Source organism: Prionailurus bengalensis, chromosome D3 (assembly GCF_016509475.1).
Source record: "Prionailurus bengalensis isolate Pbe53 chromosome D3, Fcat_Pben_1.1_paternal_pri, whole genome shotgun sequence".
In the NCBI taxonomy this organism is placed as follows: domain Eukaryota; kingdom Metazoa; phylum Chordata; class Mammalia; order Carnivora; family Felidae; genus Prionailurus; species Prionailurus bengalensis.
The window spans coordinates 91681618-91702661 of NC_057356.1; the positions used below are offsets into that span (position 1 = coordinate 91681618).

At 49.7% G+C, this 21044-nt stretch overlaps 1 protein-coding gene across 4 annotated transcripts in view; it reads right to left on the bottom strand.

Moving 5' to 3' along the window:
• Window positions 1–20612, bottom strand: part of ZNF516 (zinc finger protein 516) — a 124719-nt gene extending 104107 nt beyond the window's left edge. For 3 of the 4 annotated variants that reach the window (XM_043559101.1, XM_043559102.1, XM_043559099.1), the window contains exon 1: window positions 16778–16885. The gene's annotated coding sequence lies outside the window, so the exon portion shown is untranslated. Of the gene's footprint in view, window positions 1–16777; window positions 16886–20481 lie in introns of those variants that run through there. The other variant, XM_043559100.1, reaches the window with a different exon arrangement.
• Between the last annotated feature and the right edge of the window lie 432 nt (window positions 20613–21044).

Genomic DNA, 21044 nt, shown 5'->3' on the forward strand with positions numbered 1-21044 from the left:
TTAAGCGTCCAACTTTGGCTCAGGTCATGATGTCGTGGTCCGTGAGTTCGAGCCCAGCGTCAGCCTCTGTGCTGACAGCTCAGAGCCTGGAACCTGCTTCAGATTCTGTGTCTCCCTCTCTCTCTGCCCCTCCCTTGCTCTCTCTCTCTCTCTCAAAAATAAATAAACATTTAAAAAAAATTTTTTTAAGTAACAGAGAAACCTTTTAAGCTTGAATTTTTAAAAGTACCAATAAATGAGAAAAAAAAACAGTAAAACTGAAAAATGAAATCAATAACTCCCTTTGTTAACATCAGTGAAGGAGTTAAATGACTAGCCGGCCTACTTTAAAAAAAAAAAGGCAGGATTTGGGGCAAATTCAGTGTAATGACCAACAAAAGAACGAAAACTAAAGTCATGCAACGTTTTTCAAAAGTCTGAGTGAATACGCTTGATCATATGGATGAAAGAAATGACTGATTTTCTAGTAAAATATAAACGTTCAACATTTACTCAGGAATCGACAGAAAAAGTAACCAGACCAAAATCACGTAAGAAATCAAAAGATCCGTTATCATCCTCCACCGACTCAAACACAAAAACATCAGTCAAATTCACACGTCTTTGGAGAAACTCAGACACAAGCTATTTCAATGCTTCTGGAACAAAAGGAGTTCACATAGAGCGTAAGACATAAAAGAGATAAACAAAAAGACACTTCGCACAAAGCACAAGGCTACTGTCCTAATAAAGCAACAAAGTGTGAATAACTGGGCAGGAAAACTGACCCAGGAAATGAGCAGGTGATTCGCAAGAGAAGTAAAATGATCAGTAAACATTAAAGAAATGCTCGACAAACTTAATTTTTTTTTTAACACAATGAGATATTTACCCTATCAGGTTGGCCGAGACTTCAAAGCCTGATAACATCAGACCTGACCAAGAGAAAGTCATCACTCCCACTGACCGCTGCCAACGGGCGTAAGATGGCATTTTCAGATCTTTGTTGAGAAATCTGGCAATATCTATCAATTGAAATGCTCCTTCTTGGGACGCCTGGCTGGCTCTGTCGGTAGAGCGTGCGACTCTTGATCTCAGGGCGGTGAGTTCAAGCCCCATGTTGGGTAGAGAGCTTACTTTAAAAAAAAAAACAAAATGAAAAACGAAATGCCCCTTCTTGGCCAAAACTCCACCCCAGGGAACTCACCTGAGAGAGATGTTCCCACAAGTACAAGAAACTGTGTATCAGAGAGGTTTGCTGCGCCCTAGGGAAGACGGCAGCATCGCAAATGTCCATCAACCAGGGAGATATGGTCCAGGATAAGGAGAGGCAGCTCGCCCAGGCGGACTTCCAACAGGCGGGTGCCGGCTGCCCCTACTGGCTGCTCACAGCCCAGTCTGATGGTCTGAACTGGGCCACACCGGGCACTGGGCACTTGGAAATCAGTACCACGTGTGCAAAGATCTGCTCTCTACACGGGCCTTGAAAAGAAGTTGTGAGGTTCTACTAAAAAAATCACTTGCAGAGAAACTCATAACATGGTCCTACTTTCATGTTTTAAATTAAAGTTTATGCATTAAAACTCCTAATACATTTATTAAGCTAATGTATTTCAACCCCGAAGGCAGTGATGGGCACATAGAAGCCGCTCGATAAATAGTAGCTGGCGTACAATTAAATGACATCCGTGCTGTGAAATGTCTAAGATACTCTTTTTTTCCCAAAACACAATTTCCTCTTTAAGTTGTAAATATCCTGAAGGCAAAAAAAAAAAAAAAAAAAAAAAAAAAAAGATGAAAACTCCGTCGTCTCCAAACTCTGCATTTTGTATAATTATCTTCAAAGAAATCGTTTAATTTGGGCAAGGAGAAAACTACCCCCAGTGTTTGGCTCCAACTAAACTGCTCAACTACGTTCTTGAGAAGCCACTGGGAGTTCTACGCCGCCCACCCCCGCCCCCCTCTTGGTGGACTTCCACATAACTTATTTTTGAAAGTGTCTGTATATATCTTAAAAAACAAAGCGCTTCTCTTTATCCCCTAAGGCAAGAGAAATAGCGTAAGACATGGCGTTCCAGTCACCACTATGGAATTCTGGTTCAATAATTAAAATGTGTAGCTTCATATTAATTCCATGGAATAATGACATTTAGATCAGGGAACCGCCAGCAAAGGGATTTCTCCAACAGAACCGGAATCGACACACCGCAGGGTTACTGGAAGGCACCGCGCCTGCTCTCAGCCCCTACAGCTCCCGACCACTGAGAGGATGGACCCCGTATCCTTAGCTCCAATCTCAGGCTTCTTCAACTCAATTAAACAAAGCCACTTCCAAATGAATAGAAAAGAAGCCGTGCCCTCAGTGATCCCATGGAAGTCTACAGTTCTCTGCCTCATGAGAGGCACCCCCCCACCAAACCAGTCACGGTTCATCTGAGAAAGGGGTGTTTTAATCAGAACGCTACTGCGAGACTCAAGTCCCATCTGACCAGCCGATCCTAAGGCAAGTGAACACCCAGAAATTTCACATGTCTGGGTAGAAACTGCCCAGGCCCTTGAGCCCCCCAGACGCATGACCAAGAGGGGCTGACCAGCTATGGAGGCTTTAATCGTTTTTAAGATAAGGCCCCACTTATAAAACCCAACTGACTGAGTCGCAGGCGGATCTGAAAACCTCTTAAAAGAATTTTAGGTCCGCACACCAGCAAATGGCGATCCTCACACCGAAGGCTCACATCGCTCCTTTAGGCAGACATACCCTTTTGCCTAAATTTGCACACGCCCGAGGCCCTCTTCTGCTGAGCCACTGCAACAGAGAAAAAGACAAATGGCACTTGTTATCCCAGCTGAACAACGCAGACTTGGGACTTGGCTATTCCCACCTGAATGCTGAGTCAATCTTTTTTTTTTTTTTTTTAAGTATTAAGTTTTCTTAACACTGATACCGCTATGCACACGCAAGGCAGTAAACAAAATCCGGGTGTGTTTCCACAACACTGAACTCGCAAAGGCATCGCTGTAATGGATGGAACGAGAAATGGAACTTGACCCTCAGTCAAAATAATAAACGTGCTGTCCCGAGGGTCTGGATTTACCGGCGGGAATAAGAGGTAAGCCACAAAGAGCAGGACCAGCCCCAGGATGACGGAGCAATTCCACCAGGCCTCACCTTGACAATGTGACGAAACTGAATAAGCAGACCGCGCAGCCATGTTAGGACACCCGGGGATAAACGCCGGCTCAGCTCGGTCTCCTCCAAACAAGGCACGATTGTGTGCCGACATGCGACACATAATAAATATACCAACGCAACGCGATCCTCCTGTGGCTTCATACTTGCAAGCCCCCTGCCTCCCCACCCCCCACCCCGCCACCCCCAGGAACACTCGGCAAACCCTCACGGAATGGCCTGTTGTAAAGTCCCTGAGGGCTGGACCCTTTTATATTCCTGCGTGCACTCACCAGAGTTCCTACCAGCGCGGGAATGATATACGAATCGTAAAAAATTCTGTTGGAATGATGGACCGAAAACCCATCATACAGCTTCTTGCCCGCATCTCCTTAAACAGAAGCATCCTCTTAAAGGAGACTGGTTTGCTCTGAGTCAAGGACTCTGTTCCTCCATCCGAGAAACAGCTTTTCCGAACCATTCTTGTTACCCTTTTAGGGGAAAATACTCATTTTTATTATTAATGTTAGCATATTGGGGCACCTGGGTGGTTCAGCTGGTTCACCGGCCAACTACGGCTCCGGTCATGATCTCACGGTTCGTGGGTTCGGGCCCCGCGTCCAAGGAGCCTGCCTCAGGTCCTGAGTCTCCCTCTCTCTCTGCCCCTCCCCTGTGCTCTGTCTCAAAATGAATAAACCTTAAAAAAATTTTTTTCTTAATATTAGTATATTTAAATGACCTATTCACTTAAATCAAATACATTTGTTCCAGATCCATTCCAAAGAAAAAGAGAGTTGCCTTTCCGCGAGGCTCTCCGAGGTGAAAACCACGACGTAAGCACTTTCGCAAGCTGACGGCGCTCAGCTCCGACTGGGTCGCGGCCCTGGGAGAAGGGAGGTCGGCCCGGGCTCCTCCCGGAACGACGCTTAGGAGGGTCTGCAGAACCATCATGTGAGTAAAATATTCTGTCCCTCCACAGAAACCACATTTTGGTGATGTTCTACCCTCACAAGCAATGAGTTACAAAATAATGAATTAGGCCCGCCTGGGGTTTTCACGCCAGACACGTCTTCAGCCCAAGCCGTGAACAGATTCCACATTTTGTAAATTCGATTTTTAGATTGTGAGGTTAACAGAAGTAAAACGTGGCAAACTGTGATAAAACGGGTTTAAATCTTACTGCGCGCTACGAATAACATCTACTTAATTAAGACAATTCTCATCTCTTCTCTAAAATTAAAAAAAAGATGATTTTTTTTTTAACATACAAAAAGTAGGAATAACCAAATAGTTCGTACAGCTTATAGGCTGGATGTAAAACCACCACGAGACGAGACAGAAAATGAACTCAAACCATCACGATGTTCCGTGTCTTCTGAAAGTCTCAGGGTGAGTAGCCTCTTTATCTGCTAGTCTGCTTTGCAGCTGCTTAGTTGCAAAGGGTTCCAGCTCCCTTTGTGTCAAAGCTGCCGTGCGCTGCGCAGCCCCCTGAGCTGGCCCTCGTCCCATTACACAGATGAAGGAGTAAAGGCATACACAGGCTCCGAAACCGGCCACACGTCCTGGATGCTGGAGTCGCAGCTACGTCGCACCACACCGAAGCTCCTTTCTAGGCCACTGTGACGCCAGAACTAACAGATCCGAGTGGGGGGCTGAGGCAGGGAGACCCCCAGGAGGCCTCTGTTCCAAGAGCATGCGTGGTCAAGTACCAGGGACTGACAGAGGGACCCTCTGCGGGGTCAGGTCCCAGCCTCCTGGCCAACCGTGCTGCCTCCCCAGGGACGAACCCCTCAGCACCCAGCGCCCCCCCCCCCGCCCCCCCCCCAGACAAAGAACCTTTCTGCCTTTAATTAAACTGCTAGGGTTCAAGCGAGAGATTTCCAAAGCGTCCTCCCTTCGTGTCCTTGTCGAAAACCAGCTGAACTTTCGGAGTGAAGATTTCTGACTCACCTCGGAGGCCAGCCTTGGTTTAGGGTGGGGCGTTTCATCTCAACCCCCGACCGCTACACCATCCTGTATGGTAGCCAGACGGGGGGGGGGGGGGGGGGGGGGGGGGGGGAGCTGGGAGTGGTCAATACATGCCAGGTTTCAAAGACTTAGTGTAAAAACAAAGAACAAAAGATATCTCAGTAGTAATTTGTGTGTCGTTTACACATTCAAGTAACACTTCGTACAGACTGGGTTAAATAAGACATAATGAGGATTATTTTAACCATTCCTTTAACCCTTTTCGTGGGGTTACTAGCAAACCTAAAATCACAGAGGCATTATATCTATCAGGCAGCACTACCCTAGCCGGGTCAGCCAAAACCGCAGCCCGTGGGCCAAGTCCGGGGCCCCCCCACCTGGTTTTGTATGGCTTCTGAGCTTAGCATGTGTTTTACACTGTTCAGTGGTTGGGGGAAAAAAACAGAAGAACATTTTGTGACACATAAAATCATATGAATTTCAAGTTTCAGTGTCCATAAATAAAGCTTCTGTATTTGCTGACTTACTGTCTACGGCTGTTTCTGCTCTACAAGGCACAGCAGCTGTGACAGAGGAGGGCTGGCCCACAAAGCCCAAAATATTTAATATCTGGCCCTTTACAGAAAAAGTCTGCCGGCCCCCGCCCCGGGACTCTTGTGACTACAGACCCCCGAGTCTCTGAAGCTCGGAAGGGCGGGGCTGGAACCACCCGACACTGATGCAGGAGCTTCCCTGCTCCAAACCCTCAGACCACCCTCCAAATTTCTCCTTCTTGACGGATTACTCAAAGCAGAGCAGACACGACCACGTACTGATTCTGCCCTGTTCTGAGTCCCCAAAGGTTCGGGCAGCTGGTCCCCATTCATGGCCCCCTAGGCATTGGCTCCCAGCTCCTCTGCGGTGGTCTTCGGGTAACCCCAGCCGTCTAGGAGGTGAGGGAACCAAAGGCGGGGGGACTGGCCCCCATGATGCGATCTCTAAAGTGATACAATTCCAGAAGGCTCAGACCAAGATTCAGACAAATTCCACAAGCTTCACAAGCATGAGGAAGGTCATATTCAAGGTGACTGCCCAAAACATGGCCTCCTGAGACAGTCCAGCCACAGGGCTTTGACAAAGTTACCTAACCGTGTGGGTCTCAACACGCTCCTGGGAGAACGGGGGGCTAAAGGGACCCCCTAGCTCCTAAGTGTTATGAATACAGTACCCATAAAGAATGTGGGTCAGTGCCTTGCTCCCCGTGGGTGTATGATCGAATGAGCCTTCACAGAGCACCTAGGAGCTACTGATTTGGGGGGCTGCTTATTCAGACATTCACCAAATTTGATTCAAGTCTATAATAAAACATCAGTAATAAAAATTAAACTTCTAATATAACGGGAAACCGCAATGCTCAGGAACTTGGGTCCTATTTTCACGATGATCCAAAAACGCGTTCTCGGTGTTTCACACTTTGTTACTACGCGGCTGGTCCTCCGTACCACAGTCGCTTCAACAACAACCTTTCCAAGGTCACTACGCATTGGCCATAAGAGTGCCACTGAACACGTGCTCTATATGAAAAAAACGCAGACAGCAGACTCGACGTCAAAAGTTTCCTCTAGTGATGCAGCCACTCTGGAAAACACTGTGGAGGTTCCTCAGAAAATTAAAAATAGACCTACCCTATGACCCAGCAATGGCACTGCTAGGAATTGACCCAAGGGATACAGGAGTACTGATGCACAGGGGCACTTGTACCCCAATGTTTATAGCAGCACTCTCCACAATAGCCAAATTATGGAAAGAGCCTAAATGTCCATCAACTGATGAATGGATAAAGAAATTGTGGTTTATATACACAATGGAGTACTACATGGCAATGAGAAAGAACGAAATATGGTCCTTTGTAGCAATGTGGATGGAACTGGAGAGTGTGATGCTAAGTGAAATAAGCCATACAGAGAAAGACAGATACCATATGTTTTCACTCTTATGTGGATCCTGAGAAACTTAACAGAAACCCATGGGGGAGGGGAAGGGAAAAAAAAAAAGAGGTTAGAGTGGGAGAGAGCCAAAGCATAAGAGACTCTTAAAAACTGAGAACAAACTGAGGGTTGATGGGGGGGTGGGAGGGAGGGGAGGGTGGGTGATGGGTATTGAGGAGGGCACCTGTCAGGATGAGCACTGGGTGTTGTATGGAAACCAATTTGACAATACATTTCATATATTGAAAAAATTTTTTAAAATCCTCTAGTGTTAGCACTAAAAAAGGCTTTCCTTTCACCCAAGAACTGGTGAGTCTTGTCCTGGCCTTCAATTCAACATAGAAGCGGCAGGCTTCACTCCTCGTTTGAGTCACCAGAAAGCTCCGATTCCATATTTTTGGTTCTAGTATACCCACTGGAAGAAGGACCATTGTGATCTGGATATGTAATCTTATTTTCTCCTCGTAGAGGTCTATCATTTCCTTGTTCTTGATTTTTATTAATGTTTCCCTATGTGTGTGTGTGTGTGTATGTATATATACACGTGTATATATATGTGTGTGTACATATATATGTGTCTGTATATATACATATATGTGTGTGTATATATACGTGTGTGTATGTATATATGTATATACATATATGTGTATATGTATATGTGTGTGCGTGTATATATATACACGTGTATATATACGTGTGTGTACATATATGTGTCTGTATATATACATATATGTGTGTGTATATATACGTGTGTGTATGTATATGTGTATATACATATGTGTGTATACGTATGTGTGTGTGTGTGTGTATATATATATATATTCGTTTTGTTCTTGAGAGAGAGAGAAGGGGAGAGGGGCAGAGACAGAGAGAATCTCAAGCAGGCTCCACACTGGGCGTAGAGCCCGATGCAGGGCTCGATCTCAGGACAGTGATTTGAGCTGAAATCAAGAGTCAGACGCTCAATCAACTGAGCCACTCAGGCGCCCCAGTGTGTCACTATATAGTTAATGTGTGATGTCAGGTGTATCTCATCTTGTTATGGAAGGCGATGGGTATAAACCAGGAAACTCACTACCCACACACAAATAACAAGATTTCAATTACCAGATACTCAAAGAAGCCTGCAAAAATTCTCACCCAAGGGCGTACAGGATGATGTCCATAAACTGTAACACCGATGAAAAAAATCTCTGCAATTCTAAGTTTATGCTGGTGGTAATACAAAAAAAATTTTTTTTTAATTTCTAGAAAAGCAGAAAACTACCTAGGATATACTTTTTGGTAAATAACGAACACGTATTCAGTCCTCTCTTCTTCAGAAAAGGAAAACCAATTCTAAATTTGGGTCTTAACTTACCGATTCTTAAGCCAAAACAAGGTCAGCCCTGTTTGCTCACCTGGAGAATGCAAAGGAGGTAGGCGGGCTTTCTACACAGCTCGTGCACCAAGAAGCAAAATTCCCTGGGTCCCGGCCCAGCTCCACAATTTTACCAAGGCAGGCGGAGAGGGTGGAGGTCTGCCAGAGTCCATGCACGCACCGGGAGCGGGCCAGCCACCAACCAGCCAGCGCAGTGGGCTGCTGTGTGTGGCCTCACGTCTGAACTGCCATCGGAGACTCGCTGGATTGGGCCTGCCTGCGCCCAACTTCCTCGCCCGTGGTCACCGTGTTGTCCACACGCAGCAAGGATACGCTGAAAGAAAGGTGCCCACGGCTCCCTACCCTGTTCCAGCTAACGGCTCCCCTTCTGGACATCTGCGGTCCTCTGCCCCATCCCTCAGAGCACCCACCACGCAGATGCCCACTGGCCACCGACACTCTTGCACCCCACCCTCTGCGGCAGATTAGGACAGGACAGCCCACGAGAACCTGGCGGTCTATCACAACCATCACCTGTCTTCTCTGATCCCTTCCCCTGACAGTTTGGTGGCTTTTTTTTTTTTCTTTTTCTTTCAGGTCTTTCTACCCATGCTGGTCGTTTGCTCTCTGAGGTTACTGTCTTGTAAAATGGGATGTTAGTATTGGTGCCATCGTCGGGTTTCCCAAGAAAATCAACATCCCGGCGCCGTGCTGAGCTGGAAATCTGTGCAAACAGCTGCTGGGTCTTTGGCGATCTGGGCTTCCCTCCTCGCCTGGGCCCTGCGATGCTACAGGGACCTTGGCATGGGACGACCCGTCCGGTTCCCACACGAACACGATATTCCCATGGAGAGATGCAAACATGGGGTCAGCGTTTTTTTCTTCTCTCTGGAGCTAGAGCTGGGCATCAGAAGGTGACAGGGAAACGGGGCAGCACGCCACAGCAAGTGCAGTCCTCAACACGCAGCACTGCCAGATGGGCTCTCGCCAAGCTCATCTGGGAAGGGGACTCTCGCCTCCCCTCGCCGTGTGCATCTAGCAGGTATTGGGAACCGGGAACCCAGGAACCCCCTGGAGCTCTGCTCCATCGCTGTGGCCTTGGCCGCATCACTAAGTCCTTCTGCCTTTCGGTTGCTGGAAAATGTCGAGGTTCACCCAAAGCCACGTTTAGGTTTCTCGGGGGCTGTTAACACATCTGCAACTCTCGCTACGAGCCTTCTCCAGCAAGTGCACACAGAAATAACGTGAACTTACGAAGAAAGGTAAAGAGTTAGGAAAGTGCCCGTTTTCCTGCATGGTCATTCTACAGCATCGATGGCCCACTCCGAACCGACAGGAGAACCACACTCTGCAGTAAGGAGCCACATTTCGCTGTGCCCCAGCCACGAAGGGGCAGGTTAGTAAACTGCCATCCTGAGAACGTCTAAAAGGTGCCTCTGGGGCCCAGCAGACCTAACGCACTCTCCAGTCTGGTCTAGCGTCTCCACGGACAGTTGGAAAACCTACGTCAACGGCTGCCGGTTTGTAGCCAAACAACAAACGCGGCCTGTAAATCCGCTCCCACGGGCACGTAAAATCCCAGATTCTAACGGCACCAACTCCCTTCTTGAACCGATTCCTGCCGATGCTTACAAATGCATAGCTATTAGAAAAATTAACCTTCCTTTCCAAAGTTCAGAATGTAAGCAGCCCGTAATCTCTCATCAATCTGCAGCACAACTGAGGGGCCAATCTTCCTGTAAAACCATTAACAGATTCTGCTTTTCTGTCACCAGGGTAATTTACTGAGGCCAATTTTAATCCTACCACTAAACCACTAATCCCATGACTCTACAGAATTGTCCCCAAGTTTACGTTGCTATGGCAAGTACTTTTACGCCAGGAATTCACTTATTTAGTACCGGTCATGTTTTTTAAGTTGGCTTTAGGAACAAGACCATCCCCCCCCACCCCCCCACCCCCCGCCTCTCACTTTTAAAAAGTAAAAAGCCATTTTTGAAATCGGGAGGCCACTTGAACACCTGGGCCGTGCTGCACTCGTCACAGTAACACTAATGTAAATTACGCCCGGCGTTACTCAAAGGGACAAATTATCGTCATTATGCTAATGGTCACGCTAAAGACATGAAAAGCTCTGGCGTGATGAATCTAAATCTGGTGGGAACATGATTATCAGTGTGAATGATGATATTTTCTCAAACTTGCATAAAAACGTTCTCTCCGTGTCACTGATAACGTCAATATAAATTATGCAGCACTGACTGTGGCGCTCGTTCACGTCGCGGAAACGCCGGGAGGCGACACCCAGGCCCACCTTTCTGTCCGCAAACGCCCTGCTCTGACGGCACACGCACGAAGGAGGGTAAATGTGTTTACTTCTTCCCTGAAAACAGGAAGAACGGTATGATTAAGGCTAATGAGACAGATTCAACGAGAGAGGCACCTGGAGACACAGTAGGTCCGGTGGCCACACCAGAGCCGAACAAGATGTTCAACACGGAGGCACGATCTTCGGGGGCGCGCCCGACTCCGGAGATGTCGCATCACAACCCGCTCTGGTGCGTGAAAAACCTAAGACTACCCAAAAAGCCAAGAGCAGTGTGTGTAAACAAAACAAATCACGAAGTGAAAGCATCACCAGGCTGCCTCCAGAAAATTCCAGAGCAGCGCCACAAAAGTTTAAACTATGAAAACAGGATCGTCCATCTGTTCGCTGATGCCACCATCCCTTAGGAAAAAAAAAAAATAACCAAGTCTCTAAGGGGAAAAGAAGAAACACACATTTCTTTAGGTCTCGCCTAAATCACTGGAATAATCAGGAACGAAAGAGTGAGTGTCCCTCTCCCCACATCAACCCTCAGCCTATCTGCAACCGATACAAGTTTTAACTACTCCCAAGGGGCTCTGTATTTCCCTGAATTAACACAGCCAACATTTAATATCAAACTATTTCCTACAAAAATTATTGCAGGAAAGAAACAAGTGACACTTGCTTTCCTCCCCTTAAACATCAGTCGAACAAGAAGCTAATAAAGCCACGAGCTGCCGGTCCACACCGTTTTCGATGCATCCTTCCCTGTACTAAATTTCAAAGAACATTCTCGAATGCCGAAATAAATCAATGCCTAACACAGTGCCAAGTCAGCTCAGGCAATACAGGTTAAATAGTGCCATATGGCAAAGACCGACACATGTTGCCCTTTTCTGGAAAACAAAGGGAAAAATTCCTAAACAAATATCCTTTACTTTACTACGGGGAGAGCTGAAGACAGGGTTTTCCAAGTGTTACTAACTAATGTTGAAAATTCTATTTTAATTCTTAGCCATTTGGGGGGAAAAAAAACTACAGAGTTTTAACACAGAACCCCAATTTTTAAGAGTCTCTCTTTAACTATGTCCCGAAAGCTAACACCACATGTTAGCCTCCACTCACCATCCCTTAAATGAGCAAGAAAATAACAGGACAGCTGTATCCAAAGGCCGAGCTGACATCAGCAATTCCCCGGGGCGCCAGATCTGCAAGAGACCAGACTACCTGCTTTTCAAGGAATAACACACCAGATGAATTTTGTCTTGAAAACAAAATACATTAATACCTCAACCTGCGTTCAGCACTCCACTCAGAAACTGTCCGAACTTCACAACCACACAGAATCCCTATCCCTGAAATTTCAAGAACAAAACAACTTGATTAAATTCCTGACCAAATACACACACACACACACACAGAAAATCTACCAGAATGAACTCCTATTTGAAATAAACAGTAACATGTATCTAAACCCAATGTCGTTTCTAAATGATTTATTTTTTTCTAGTCTCCTGTGTGGTGGTTTGTTCATTACTTTATATATATTTACATGGTGACATTCTCAAAATAGTCACATTTCTAATTACTCCTGCTTTGTAATTTTCACTACCGCTGGAAATGAAGAATAAATGCCAGATCTTTTTGGAGAACTACTTTTAAGGAAGGCTGAGAGCCACAAAATTACACTTCTTGACAATTCGAATGGACGCTGCTGGAAAACATCTCATTCTGGACATAAATATGACAGCCAGCTCTAGCTTTGGAAAGAAAAGCTTCAGCTGTTCCAATCCCGTGTAGCAAGATGCAAGGGCATTAGTTGCAACTGCTAATTTTTACCAGTCCATCTAAGATATCCTTAATATACCTTAGTGGGCAGTATAAATTTCAAACACAAGCAACGCCCATGGCTATTAAAGTCATAACCCCTAAAACAGTCCTCTTTCAAAGAAAATTAATTCTAAAATAAACATGCATTTTAAAGCCCTGGAGGAGACATTTTAAATTCATAGTGGAAGTTTTTCTTTATTCTTCCCATAAGGTTAATTTTATCAATAAATTCTTCACAAATAAACATTTGATGTGCTTCCTTCCTTAAAATGGGTTTCACCAATTTCCTGAAATTCACTAATACTCCTGAAAACTGTAAGACAGTCACGGCCAGAGTCCAAGGATAGAGAGGATGCCCCTCCCCCCATGACTCAGGCTCTCTACTCTGGTAAGAAAGGTTGGGGAGTTCTCAACCCACTCGGGGGCAGAGGTCGCCCCTCCATCAACGAGAAATGTCCTACCTCTCCCACCCCAAACTCACATGTTTCTGGTACTGGTGAGAACCAAGGCGAAGGCTTGAATCTGAAAACCGCTGTCACTCTCCCGGAGACACATTCAGACCCTTAACAGGCTGCTGCCAACACACTGTTGGCCGTTGGCCAACGGCCAGACAGCCCCGGAGGGAGGACAGGACAGGAGGGAGAAGAGGGTCACGGTCACACCAGTCAGTTAGCTCATGCCTCCAGTTAGCACCAAGCCAAACACACATCACGAGTCGGATAATTGCTGCTACCCTAATTCCTGGGCAAACTGAGTGGCAGCCCATGGATACCTATCTGCAGTCTACATTTACACCTGCCTTCCAGAAGCTCCATCCTGCTACCCATCTCCATAACATACTTGGAGACGTAGTCCAACCAGCACCTCATCAGACCTCAGAGCCGCCCACCTCCTGACTCTCCAAGTCACCTGAAAAATGCAAACCCAAAGACATGTAGTTTCCTATCAACAGAGTAACAGTCTGGGAGCCCAAGACAGTAACCCAGTTACTCGTCATGTGAAGACATGACTAATTCCGGAAACAAGGGTCAAAGGTGCCAAGTGGTAAGCAATCCACAGAAGGTCTAAGTGCTGGATGCTAGTTCAGCAGTGGGTTCAAGTACAAGGCAGGAGTGTGAGTGTCGGACAGCACACCCTCAGCTCTGCACGTGTGCTGCCAGGCCCCCAGCTTTCTCTGGGCTACAGTCGGTAACATGCGAGCTAATTCAACTTTTCCCACAGCCCCTGGAACTTTTGAGGGGGAGGGGAGGGGCAGCTGAGAGATGCATTTCTGAAAAAACTGCTTGATTATGACAGAACAGAACGGCTCTATCCAAGCACTAAAACGTATAAACATTTACAGCAAGTAAGATGTCTGCTTTTGAAGAAGGAATGTTACTTCTACGTTCAAATATTTATAATGCAGATATGTAATCAAATAAATGTAACTTTCTTTTGCTTCCCTCCATTATTTCTCTTACTTCTGCTTTAATCTGTGCCCTTGAGAAAGTTCGGATGTCTCCAGCTAAATATGGTCTTCAGACACCGACGAAAAAGTCTTGTTTCCTATACCTTTAATCCTGATGCTTTATTCAGGTAGCGATCTAGTTACAGACAAAATACCACTTTTAATTATACAGTTAACACTCGCCCTGTTCTCCAAGGTTGAAAATGGAACAAAACCCAAAATAGCGTAACGTCTCAAGCATTTAAAACAAGCACGGTGTCAGAGGAAAGTGCACGCCTTTGGACAAGCTCCTTCCCGGTGAAAGTAACCAGCTCGTACTCTAGTTTCCTATCCCTACCACATTAAGGTATAATGCACTTGAAACTCTACACACAACCTTCAGTCAGACTTACAGCCACTCCCACAAAGAGCCTGTTTAAAAGATTCCTTCTGGCAGATTACAAGTAAGACCCATACGTATCCTGGAAAATGAACGCATAAAAATCCACAACCACCCATTAAACGGAGCGCTGCTGTTTCAAGAACAATCCAGGACTAAATTCTACTTAACTTCCTAGGTCACATTAGCCCTTTTCCCTATTTGGTAAGACTGAAAACCATCTGTTACAGTATACCGCGTTCTGAAGCAGTCTCTAACGAAGTCTCTTTGCTTTCTCACGTAACTGTGGCGCAACAACTTTCACATCAAACGCTCCACCTATGAACACTCAGACGTTACCCACACAGGAGCAAGGAAGGTAAAGTTCAATTTATGGTAATGGAAACAACACGCTGTTTAGCATGGACCAGCTTTCAAAAACCTCTCTCATTCTCTTCCCTCCACGATGGCCTCTGGGACAGACATCACCTTACAAAGTTAGACACGCAGGACGTCAAAGTCCCAGGAAAACTTCAATCTCTACATTAGCCAGTCAACTTTAAAGGTTGTTTACAAATAACGGTGGGATTAACACCAATGATGTAAAGTATACTCCTCAGCGACTAATATCAGTTACACAACCCATAGTTACACGTTCTTGATCTGGTGCGTTCTGCAGCACACCAAGCCAGTTCGGAAGATGATTCTTAACAAAAGCTTTCAGAAATAAAAATAAGCAACACCCCTCTCGCTCTCCACTGCTGAACCCTGTACCTACCAACGGGCTGCTTTGTTTCGAGAGGGGCAGTGCCACTGCTCTGGGTTAGTTTTATTACACATCCCTTGGGATTTTTTTTTTTTTTTTAAGAATGTTAATGCGCTCTGTTTCAGCATATTCAAATTAGCTAATTTAAGAAAACAAAGTCCTACTAAAGAACTAAGAAAAATACTAGACTGATATGCTTGTATCTCGGCACGTGAAAATTCTAATGCCATCAGAATTAATTCTAACTCCTCCAGGCTTGCTCAGGGCCCCTTCTTGCAAGGCCTAGTGAAACTAAAGATGTCCTCCTCCGGTAACCCGCTGCCAGCCCCAGGCTCCAGGCCAGCTCGCTCAAACTCGCTCCCCAATTTTACCAGGAGAAGGAAGCTCGGAATCATGCAGAGCAGAGGCATGTGGTATATTTAATTCTAGCGGGTCTGTGTAAACATAAATAGCACAGCTATTTTGACGCCACAATCAAAGAATGTAAGAGAAAATGAAGGAGGCACAAACAAATGATAAAGTGAGCTTTTTTACGCGGCAGCAGAAAGTTTCCTATCAAATAGCATGCATGCCTGGTTCCTTAAAGTAGCTCTTACATTCCTAAACCAAAATACTCCAATCATATTAATAGGGCGGCTTAAAAAATAATCTGGAGAGGATCCTGCTGGGGGAAGATCCAGCCTCGCTTCCACTGGGGTCAGTACTTTAACGGCATTTTATTACACAGCCACAGGATGGAGGGCCACCAGTTTTTAAATCATCTTTAACCAGGATTGCAGACTTAATGGCAGGTTCACGAGGGAAATGCCTCCCCCCCTCCCGCATGTTTAATTAAGACCACGGTCCAAAGTTCCTTTTGTGACTTGCAGTCGGGTCCCGAAGCCCCTGCCCTTTGTTACGCAGAGGACCCCGCCGGCAGGCCGGCCCCACGCCCTCGGGCACATCTGGGCTTCCAGGAACAGGCCCCCGCGTCTACGCGGGCTGCTCGCCGCCCGGACGGGAAGAGGCCACGCAGGCAGGGCGCCACACCCACGCGCGGCAGCCCTTCGCGGGGACCGCGGCCGGTGCCCCCGCGCCGCCCACCCGCAGCCGCGCGCGGAGCCCTGGCCGGGACCGAATCAGGTGTGAATGCTTATGTAATCGTCCTCGGGGGCCACGCCTTTCCCACCGCCCCACCTCCGCCAGAACAAAGTGAAGTTTAAAATAGAAACCAATTACCTGGCCTCGGCCTCAGCCTCGCCTTGGCCCCCGGAGCGCGGCCCGCGCCGCCGCGCAGACCCCCGCCCCCCGCCCGCGCGGAGACACCCCGGACCGGGCCAGACACCCCCCCCCCCGCCCACTCCCGGCCCCGGCCCCACGCAGACCTCGGCCCCTGCAAGGCCCCCCCCCACCCCAGCCCCGCGGAGACCCCCCCCCCGACCCCAGCCAGACCTCACTACCCGCCCCACCCGCGGAGACCCCGACCGTCTGGCCCAGCAGAGACCCCCGTCCCCCGCCCTGCGCAGAACCGCCCCCCCCACCCCGTCCCGGTTCCCCCCACTCCCCGCCCGGCTGCCCCACCTCCTTGGCCCCCTCACCCCCAGCCCGCTCCCTCCCCACCTCGTCCCTCTCCGGCCCGCACGGACCCCCGCCTTTGTTACGGTGCGAAGTTGGGCCGTGGGTCCCCGTCTCTTTCACTTCTTGGGTTACAGTGCAGGCGAGTGACGTCCGCTCCACATGACGGGGGCGGGGGGCGGGCGCCGGGGGGCGGGGGCGCGGGCCGGGCCCTCCCCCACCTCGCTGCCCTGCCCGCCCCGCCCACAGCCCGCCCCCTGGCAGCCCAGCAACAAGCGGCCACCGCCCCCGCCCCCGGGGCGGGCAGGTAAATCCCCCCGCCCCCGCCCCGCCCCCGCCCCGCCTCCCCCAGCGGCGCCCCGGGCCCAAGGCCGCACGCCAGGATACAGAAATAGGAACGATTTAATCCGGAGACACGTCCCCCCTGCTGCCCATTTCTCAATCCGCGAGTTCAGAGGAGGAGGTGGGGGGGGGGGCGCTGAATCGGATCGAACTCAGGTTTTGGGGGCCGAAAATGGCCGGAGCAGGAAGCGCGGGGCCGGGCGCTACCTTGTAACTGAGTTGGGTTCTTGCAGGGGTACGACGAAGGCGGCCTGGGGTCGCCCATGGACCCCTGGGGTAACCTCGGTGCGGCCCGGCAGCCGGGCACCCCTTACGAGGGCGGGACGCGGAGTCCCTCCCAGGGGCCTCCCTGAAGGGGTCTCCGGGGAAGGAGGGGTCACACGTGGGTCCTTAACCCGTCCGATGCAGCTGCATCATCCACCCCGGAATGAAGCGCCACAGCATCTGCGACACGGATGGAGAGATGCTACAGGACCAGGTCTGGTCCGTACACTTCCACACATCACTACCAGTATTCCGGGGGAAGTTGGTGCCGGATTAAGCTGATTCGAAACGTGGGGCGGCCCGTGACGCACTGCGCCCGTGAATGTGCCCATTGTGCGGTGGAGACCCGGCAGGGTCTCCGCGCTCACAAGTCGGGTGGGCAGCAGAACTTTTCACTGACCGTGAGTGGGTCACATTCTAGAATTTGCCATGGACTAAGTATGAACTTCCAGGGAGACAATAAAATACGAAGTTGTAAGGTACACGCTGTCCTTCACTTTTCTACGCAATTCACACCAATTTCCATAATCCCACTTTTCTGTACGTTCTGCGCCGGGCGAGTGGGCTCCGGACCCCGGGCGCGCGAGGGCGCGCCCGTCGCGTGGGAACGAGACGGAAGGAACCGTACATTTCGAGTCCCCGGTTGCTGAGAAGCATAATCATATCACTCCTCTTTTCTTCCCCATTTGCAGGTTTCGACTTGAATCCGAAAGCGCCTCTTACCGCCCATTCTTTGCAGGAGGGCAGAGGGGGCAGGGTCTCCTTTTGGACTGCTGCGCGCCCATCTAGCTGTCCAGACTCAGATGCAAGCGTGTCCACGTCTACAGCACAGAGCTGTGCACATCAGGAGCCTGCGGATGCGCGGGGCTGGTCGCACTTAACAGTGTGCATACACATGGGCGCATGCACGCGCGCGCGCGCGCGCGCACACACACACACTCACACCCCAAATTACCTCCGGGATGGAGAAAGCCGCTCCGGATTGGCCGGTAGGGCCGTCACTCACACCCAGGGGGCAGGGAGACTTTGCAAGGCTGTTTCCTTTTTTTTTTTTTTTTTTTTTTTTCCTTCCCTCCCTACCGTTTCATTTAATGGTAAAACAACAGCAGAGCCCTGAAAGTTAGCCATCTGCGCGGAGAGTTTGCTTTCTTTAACGACGGGGGCGTCAGACAATATCCATTTAAATATATTTTGTACTTCCACAATGGATGAAAAGGGAAATTAGCAGTCCGGGATGGGGGCGGAGAGGGAGCGAGGAGTAAGGAGGAGGGGGTCATCCGGGGGGTGGACGCAGAGCGAAGAGTTGTTCTCAACGCCCAAAAGAGATTTTGACCTCTACTGATCTCGAAATTAAAAAATGTTTTTCACAGATCAGATTATAACAAATGCCGGCCCTCATTGATGCAACTCATTATTTTAATTTTATTATTTAAGCATGCGCCAGCAATCGTGTTTCCTTAAGAAAGAACTGACCTATTTTTGGCTGGAGATAAACGATCATGTTAACAGATGTTAATCTTGTAATCTGTTTTTCCTGTAAGCACTTTACATACCCGGGTTTCAGACCTTAAAAATAACATCTTTTCCAAAAAGACCTGACGTCACAATTCACTCCCTGAAAAATCACCCCCCCTCCAGTTTTTTTCCTCTGCAATGATTTCAAAGACATTAAATCTTTTTCACTTTATAAATGCTGATTTGTTCTGCCTCAACTCCCACAGGCTTCTATTTGCATTTCAAATTCCACAGGTTACACCGGTCGCCTTTTCAAAAAATGTAAACCAACAATGAAGCAGCAAATGGCTTTTTGTGCATCTGGATTAAATAAGGCACAGAATGAATATATTTAAAAAGAGGGCTGAGCAAGTTGATCTTTGCACACCCGGAGACCAAGTAATTCTTTATCAGTAAGCCAGCAGCATGAGTAAAATGCAGACACACACCCCAGAAGCTCCCGGTCTGATCCCGGTCTGCTGCGGAGAGCTTATTAACGCGGATAATAAATGGAGCTGACTTACAGACCCACATTCTCGGCTAAAAGGCTGGGTCTCTCCGGTCCCTAATTGCAGGGCTCCACCGGCTTCCCTGCCTACCACCGCTGATTGTCGCCGCACACCAGCCTCCTCCATAAACCGCTGTTTTAAATATCCAACTCGGCTGGCTTTTAACAAACTTATTCATACAAAGTTTCTTTAAAACTTGACGAGGCGGTTTATTCTAAATACTGATCCTAACTATTCACTGTGTTAGTTCTCCCTGGAAATGGCAGACGAGGCGCTTTTCCAACCACCGCACCCCCCCCCCCAACACACACGCCCCACAGCATTCTTCTTTTCTCGTATATACCCGGGTATATATCGCGATCAATACTTCCCCCACCCCCACTCCGACCCCCGCCAGGCCGGGTGCGACTCCGAGGAGTCCCTGCCACCCTGACCCCACTCCCTACCCCTCATGGTCATTGAGAGAACCATCGCCCCCCACCCCCACCCTAACTTCCCTTCCAGGCGCCCTTACTTCTTTAATGTTAGGGTCACTTATACGCTCCCAGCTAATGGGCATGCAGCCAGGGGAGGGGGGAGGCAACCCCCACCGAACACACACACACACACACACACACACACACACACACACACACACACGCAAACACGTACCCGAGGCAGCAGCCCTCGGTGCCTACAGGCATCGATCCCATCAGCCAAACCCTTAATAATTGAAGCGGCTCCTCGGGCCCCGCAGCCCCATCACCCACCTTCATTAGCCAGAGCGTTTTACTTTAAAGTAAGGCAATTTGCTCTTTGTCTCCTAATGGATGGAGAGCGCATCCGAGCTCCCCTCCTCCCGCGTCGCCTTTGACGAAGTGTACAAAGCCAGAGCCTCTTCCGCGCTCCCACCCGGCCCCCACCCCGCCCCTCCACTGCGGTAAAAACCACCTCCCAGCGCTCGCCTCGCCGCCCGAAGTTGCATCTTCCCACTCCTGGAATTGCGGAGCGGAGCAACTACCCACAGGGCAGCCGAGCCGCCCTCCCCGCGCCCGGGAGCCCCTTCCCCGCCCCCCACCCCCGCGGCGCACACCGGGGTCCCCGGCGCGGCCGGGCCCGGGGCCCCGCGCCCCCGCCCCTCGCGGGCCCCGCGGCGCCCCCACCCCCACCCCCACCCCGGCCCCTACCTTGGCGGGAGGCGGCGGGCCCGGGGAGGAGGACGCGCACGCCCCGCGCCTCTGAAGGTGAAGCCGAGCGCCCGAGGCGCGGAGCCGAGCGCTGCACTAGACCGACCGCGCCAGCTGCGCCCGGGCGCGGGGGACGCGCGAGGGCGCGCGGGGCCCGCCACGCGCCCTGCCCCCTCCCCGCGCCGCCCTCGCGCGCCCCGGACGCGCCCGCCCCGCGGGGACCCCGGCGCCGGCCGGGCGTGGGGGCCTGCGCGGCGGGGGGAGGGGGCCGGGCCCCGGCGGCCGGGCGCAGGCCCGAGGCTTCCCCCAGCCACGGAATGGTCTGCCCTGTAGGAAACGCACACGCTCCACTATTGTCTCATCAGCACAAAGTTCTACCACACTGCGGGCAAAGTCTGGAGGCTCGCGATGACTCAGACCCAGATAATTCTTCCCCTAATAGCCCTGAATCACGATCCCAGCGGCTAGTTGTCGCCCCTTCTTCTCAAGGACTAACGCTGCCGCAGATCCAGTTACGGGAAGCTGTTTACGCGCGCACACGGACACACACGCACGCATCCATA